Genomic DNA, 6,000 nt, shown 5'->3' on the forward strand with positions numbered 1-6,000 from the left:
AGTTACAGTTTCCCCCTGCTGGAAAGCTTCCTTGATTCCCCATCAGGGGAAAAAGTGAGGTATAAATAAATATACAATAATAATAATCTCCCTGATAGGAAGCTTACCTAACGCTACATTGGAGACAACCTTCCATAATGAAGGCTTTTATTCCTAAGGGGGTTTTTTATGTTAGGCAAAGGCCTCAAATCTTTACTGACAACCTCTCTGACCTTTTAATAATTTGACTTATTGAAGGTTGGAAACTTTTCTAAGCACTCCTCACTATAGCTTTATGGCATGCATATTGTTAAGGGTGCATGACTTTGCAAAATCATAACAAGTTTTCTTTTCTTTCTTTTTTAACCTGGGAAATAAAAATAGATTGTTACTGTCGGCACTTTGACAGAAATTTCAGTTATAGAATGGCTGTTGCTTAAGTAGCATATTATAAGAGGCCTTGTTGTAAATTAGCTATGAATGTCACAGAAGGCTGTAATGACCTGGTGCTTTTTGCTGATGCAGACAAACAGCATATATTGAAAATCCATAAGCCAGTCAGAACTTCTATCAATCTGCAATCTGCTCTTGTCTTTTCATAAGGATCATCAACAATCTTGTGTAAACAAAAGGTGTTTCCTTTCTTAATTACTAACTGGGAAGGGATGCAAAACAGACTAATAATAATAATACCGGTAATAATAATGATGATGATGATGTACACTCGGTATAAGCTTCATTTTTCTACCTATTTCTAGAACAATTATTTGCTTCCAGACCCACAGGTGTCTAAACCTTGATGCATCTGGGCCTCAAAAACCAGGAACCTCGAAGCCTGAGGGTGTCCTTAACACGATGCCCCTTACTACATTTATTCCCCCCTCCCAGTGGTAATATCTATATTCAGTTTTAAGGGGCTGTGACCCTGTGTCGCTAAACTACAACTCCCATCGTCCATAACCATTGGATGTGCTGGCTGGGGTTGCTGGGAGTAAGAGTCCAACAATATATAGAGGGATACAGACACACACACACACACACACACCGCTGTTCTGTTGAGGCCACATGGAATCTGATATTGCAGACTGGACACAAGGCAGTCTACACTGGCTGGGTACAAATTGGGCCTAAGTCATTTTGCTTGATAATTATACCCCGGTCTTGAGGTTCTCAAATATTTTTCTACTACAGGGTTATCTGTTGCCCCTTCTCTGAGGGAAACAGAGACAATATGCCTCTTGTTTGTAATAGGGAAAGTATAAGTAAATAAAGTATAAGTAAATACAAATATAGAATAATAGAAAAAGAACTTAGTTAGGCAGATGAACAACTGAGGCAGGGGGCAGGCACTTGCCAATCAGGAATGACAATACTCAGCATAATTTTGAATCCCTGATGTTGTTTATGACAGGAAATTGCACCAATTTCTTTCCAGAAACAGAAACCATCTGATTATTATTATTTAAAGAAAGAAAAAGAGGAGACACTGAAAGCTTCATGAAGCGTATCCGTGTCAAAGCCCTAGCAAGTGGCAGTTTATGCTGTTGACCTCACGCCTGACTGAGCAAGCTCTTTCTGTCGTCTAATGATATGGCGCCTTATCTGTGACACGAAGGAAGCTTTTTGAGATGGCGAGATCCAATCGTCCTTTCGAGTGCCCCTTTTTGAAAAACATCACGAGCTTGCAAGCGCAGTGCCAAACCAACCCATTATCTTTGGTAAACATGTTTCTAAATCCATCCATATATCGAAAAGCTGTCCTGGGAAGAGCGTTGTATTGTATTGGATGCCACCTGAGATAAAGATTATCCTTGGTGGATTAGATGCGTACCTCTGAAAGCTACCTTAGAAAAGACAAGAAGTCTTGTGGTTCCTTTATGTTTCAAAACAAATACTTGAGACAGAAAGAGGAAATCATCCTTGGATGTTCTTAGAACAGATTATTGTTGCTGCGCTTTGAATGTTGTCGGCGGAGTGGGTGGTTTGCCTTCGACTGCTGTACAATTCCAGAAAGTAAAGGAGCTTGTGATGCACTGGTTTTAGTCCTCAAGCAACTTTTCCAAACTCATGACCCTGATTTCCTATCTTCTTCCAGTTCATGACAGTGAGCTTCCAGGACTGAAAGCACTCAACCCTTAAATAAATGTCCCTGCGTAGGAGGTGACCAGATGATTCTTTGGAGAAGTCCTTGCATAAACAGGACAATTTTATCAAATACGACCCAATGGGTCCTGGTTGCATGTACCACCTGAATTTGCTATCATAAGAACTGATCATGATATACAATGATGTTGAAAGTAGAACCATGACTACATTATCTTGGGAATACCAAGCACACCCCGCGTTGTCCAACCCGGACACTGAGGTCTAGCTCTGAGGGCCTTCTGGTGGTTCTCTAATTGTGATAGGTGAGGTTACCGGGAACCAGGCAGAGGGCATTCTCAGTAGTGGTGTCTGCCCTGTGGAACACCCTCCCATCAGATGACAAACAGATAAACAGCTATGTGATTTTTAAAAGACATCAAGACAGCGCTATATGGGGAAGTTTTTAACATTTGATGTTGTATTGTGCTTTTACTATTTTTTGTTGGGAGCTGCCCAGAATAGCTGGGGCAACTCAGTCAGATGGGCAACATGTAACGACTTCGACTTCTTCTTCTTCTTCTTCTTCTTCTTTTCTTCTTCTTCTTCTTCTTCTTCTTCTTCTTCTTCTTCTTCCTATTATTATTATTCTTATATAAGAATCCAATAAGTAGATGTTAGCTCTGGGATCACAGTTATTTTAACTATGGGAGCCAGACCACAGAAAGGAGGAGAAGGAAAGGGGTAAGAACAGAAAGGCAGAGAAATGGGAATTATTTGACTTCAATAAATGGACGCAATGTATGATAAGAACAACTACGGAGGGGAATGATATGCTACCTGCACATTTACTTTGTCTAATTACTTATGGACTAGTTCCTTGAGTAGCCCAAACAAAAAACGCAGCATGTAGCCCTTGCCAAGCATTGTCTACCTTCCCTTGATGAGTTCATAGGTTTTTCCAACAAATGCTTTTTCTTCTTCTTTTTACTTTAGCTTTATGCTGAGCACACTAAGCAGATTGATTTTGGCTTAATGTCGGAAGAATGCCTGATTGATGTAGGTTATAATTTTAAAACCTTAATTTTCAGTTTCCAAGTACTAAAGTACTCCCCAATTAACTTGAACAGCAGTTTATAAGACTGGTTTTGACTCTGCCCATTTAATGAGAGAAATCCAATCAACCACCCTGTTAGCATAAATGGAAAATACATGTCTGTAAGAATGATAAATAACTGATTGCGGTAGTGATTAGCATAATGTATCTCCTGGGAAGTTGTTTGGTATTCAGGCCTCAATCATGACTTTGAGGGATGGTGGTAAGTCTTACATTGGTATAAGCTTAGGAAAGAAATCTTTCTGGGTCACACTTGACAGATCTACATTTTGATCCCTAGGAGAAAATGGATCTTTCTACAGCTTAGCTAGAAATCTTTGTAGACCATTAAAAACTCGTGCATTTATTCCATGACAGTGGCTGCACTGACGCATCATTCAGAAATTTCCATATTTTGTAGTTAACGTTAGGTGGACCTTAGAAAGTTACATAAGATCCACTGTTCTGAAATATGAGCTTCTCCAATAAGATGTTCCAAACCAAACAGTTTTCAAAGCTTGTAACACAAAATGTAGATTTCATAGCTGTCAACTTACAGATTTGAAAATAAAGGACCAGCAGCCTCAAAAATAAGGGATCAGCAGACAAAATAAGGGATTTTCCGGGCACAGGTATGTTCAACTTCTGAGCCCCTCTGAGCCAAAGGGAGAAAGCCCAGCCAGCAGCCAAACGAAGCCTCAAGCGGTGGTTCCCACAGCACAGCAACCCAGCAAAGGGGATGCAGCAAGGAAAACCACTGTCACCTCTCCCCTGGGAAGCGCTGAGCAAAGGCGAGTCCCCAGGCAACGTGGCCGATTTGATTGGCACAAGGCATACAAGCTCCACCCCCCAGTCATTCTTAGACTCCTTATTGGGTGACCAACACAGCCAAGCAACACAGTTGGAGCCTCCCTGCTCCCTGGCTGGCAGGGAGGGAGGGAGAGGAGCTGCTTCCTTTGGAACCTGGGAAATTTAAGGGACATCATCAATAAGGGACAGCAGCGGGACACGGCGCTGGGATAAGGGAGTTTCCCGCCAAATAAGTGACGGTTGACAGCTATGAGATTTTCTGATGCATCCATTTCCTGTGTTCCATATGCCAGCTTTAAAAGCCTGCCTTTGGGTATCTCTGCCTTCAGACGTTACTGGAGAAAGTAGTTTTTCAGGGGTGGCACCCAGTTGTGAAATTCCTCCCAAGGCCTGGCATTATAACATTGTGTGGATGGGTAAATGCCAGGGCTCTGAAGCCCTGCCAGGGACCAACACTGGGCCAGTTGGAGACAGATACAGATATTTCCTCTGCTGATAAAAAAATATCTGGCAGAAGCCAGATAATGCCTATTGGTCCTGTCCCTGACATATCACCACTCCTAAGTAGTAGGGTTACCACCTTTAGTCTGGCAAAATACAAGTCAAGGCACGTGGGTGGGGATAGAGGGGCACACACACTCTCATGACACCAATTTCTCCACCGCTTTGTGGAAGGGAGTCCCCCACATTCGGCCTCCTGCCTCCCTTACCACCCCAGCCCCGTTCTGCCACTTGATTCAGAGGTAGATGACTGGCTCCCAAGTATGATTTGAGCTGTAGCTCCAGCCTCTTGCCCATGCTGGCATCAGAAGAGACTCAAGCGTGAAGCAGGACGAGGGAGGAGGGAGGATGAGAGGTCAGGTTGGGGTGGCAGAGGGGGCCAAGGGGCAGCGAACCAACACCATATAAGACCAGTGGCAGCATTTGAGGAGGAGCACCAGCAAGAAGGAAGGAAGGAGGGGTGAGGAAGGGATAATAATAATGATGATGATGATGATGATGATGATGATGATGATGATAATTTATTATTTCTACCCTGCCCATCTGCCTGGGTTTCCCCTGCCACTCTGGGCAGCTTCCAAGAAAATATTAAAAATACAATAAAACATCAAACATTAAAAACTTCGCTCACACCAGGCTCCTTGTCAGCCGCACCAACTACAAAATAGGCACCATTTTGGACCGGATGAACACTAATATGGACCGTCTAGAGGGGCTGGGAGCTGGGGCACTGCTATACAGTGGTTCTGCTCCTTCCTCCTGGGGAATGAGTGTTCAGACAACTGGGCTCTCACTTGTGGGGTGCCTCAGGGTTCTGTCCTCTCCCCCATGCTTTTTAATATCTATATCAGGGGTCAACAAACTTTTTCAGCAGGGGGCCAGTCCATTGTCCCTCAGACCTTGTGGGGGAGCGGACTGTATGGGGGGGGGGTGAACGAATTCCTATGCCCCACAAATAACCCACAAATAAATAAAAGCACACATTCTACTCATGTAAAAACACCCGGCAGGCCCCACAAATAACCCAGAGATGCATTTTAAATAAAAGGACACATTCTACTCATGTAAAAACACGCTGATTCCCGACCATCAGTATGCATCAGTTTGCAGATGACACCCAGCTCTACCTCTCTTTTAAATCAGAACCAGTGAAGGTGGTGAAGGTCCTGTGTGAGTGCCTGGAGGCAGTTGGAGGATGGATGGTGGCTAACAGATTGAGGTTGAATCCTGACAAGACAGAAGTACTGTTTTGGGGGGACAGGGGGCAGGCGGGTGTGGGGGACTCCCTGGTCCTGATTGGGGTAACTGTGCCCCTGAAGGACCAGGTGCGCAGCCTGGGAGTCATTTTGGACTCACAGCTGTCCATGGAGGTGCAGGTTAATTCTGTGTCGAGGGTGGCTGTCTACCAGCTCCATGGAAGTGGAAGACAGGAGTGCCTGGCATGCTCTGGTCCATGGGGTCACGAAGAGTCGGACACGACTAAATGACTAAACAACAACATCACCTTTCTGTAATATTGCCAAACCATTTAC

Source organism: Podarcis muralis, chromosome 4, assembly GCF_964188315.1.
Source record: "Podarcis muralis chromosome 4, rPodMur119.hap1.1, whole genome shotgun sequence".
Lineage (NCBI taxonomy): Eukaryota > Metazoa > Chordata > Lepidosauria > Squamata > Lacertidae > Podarcis > Podarcis muralis.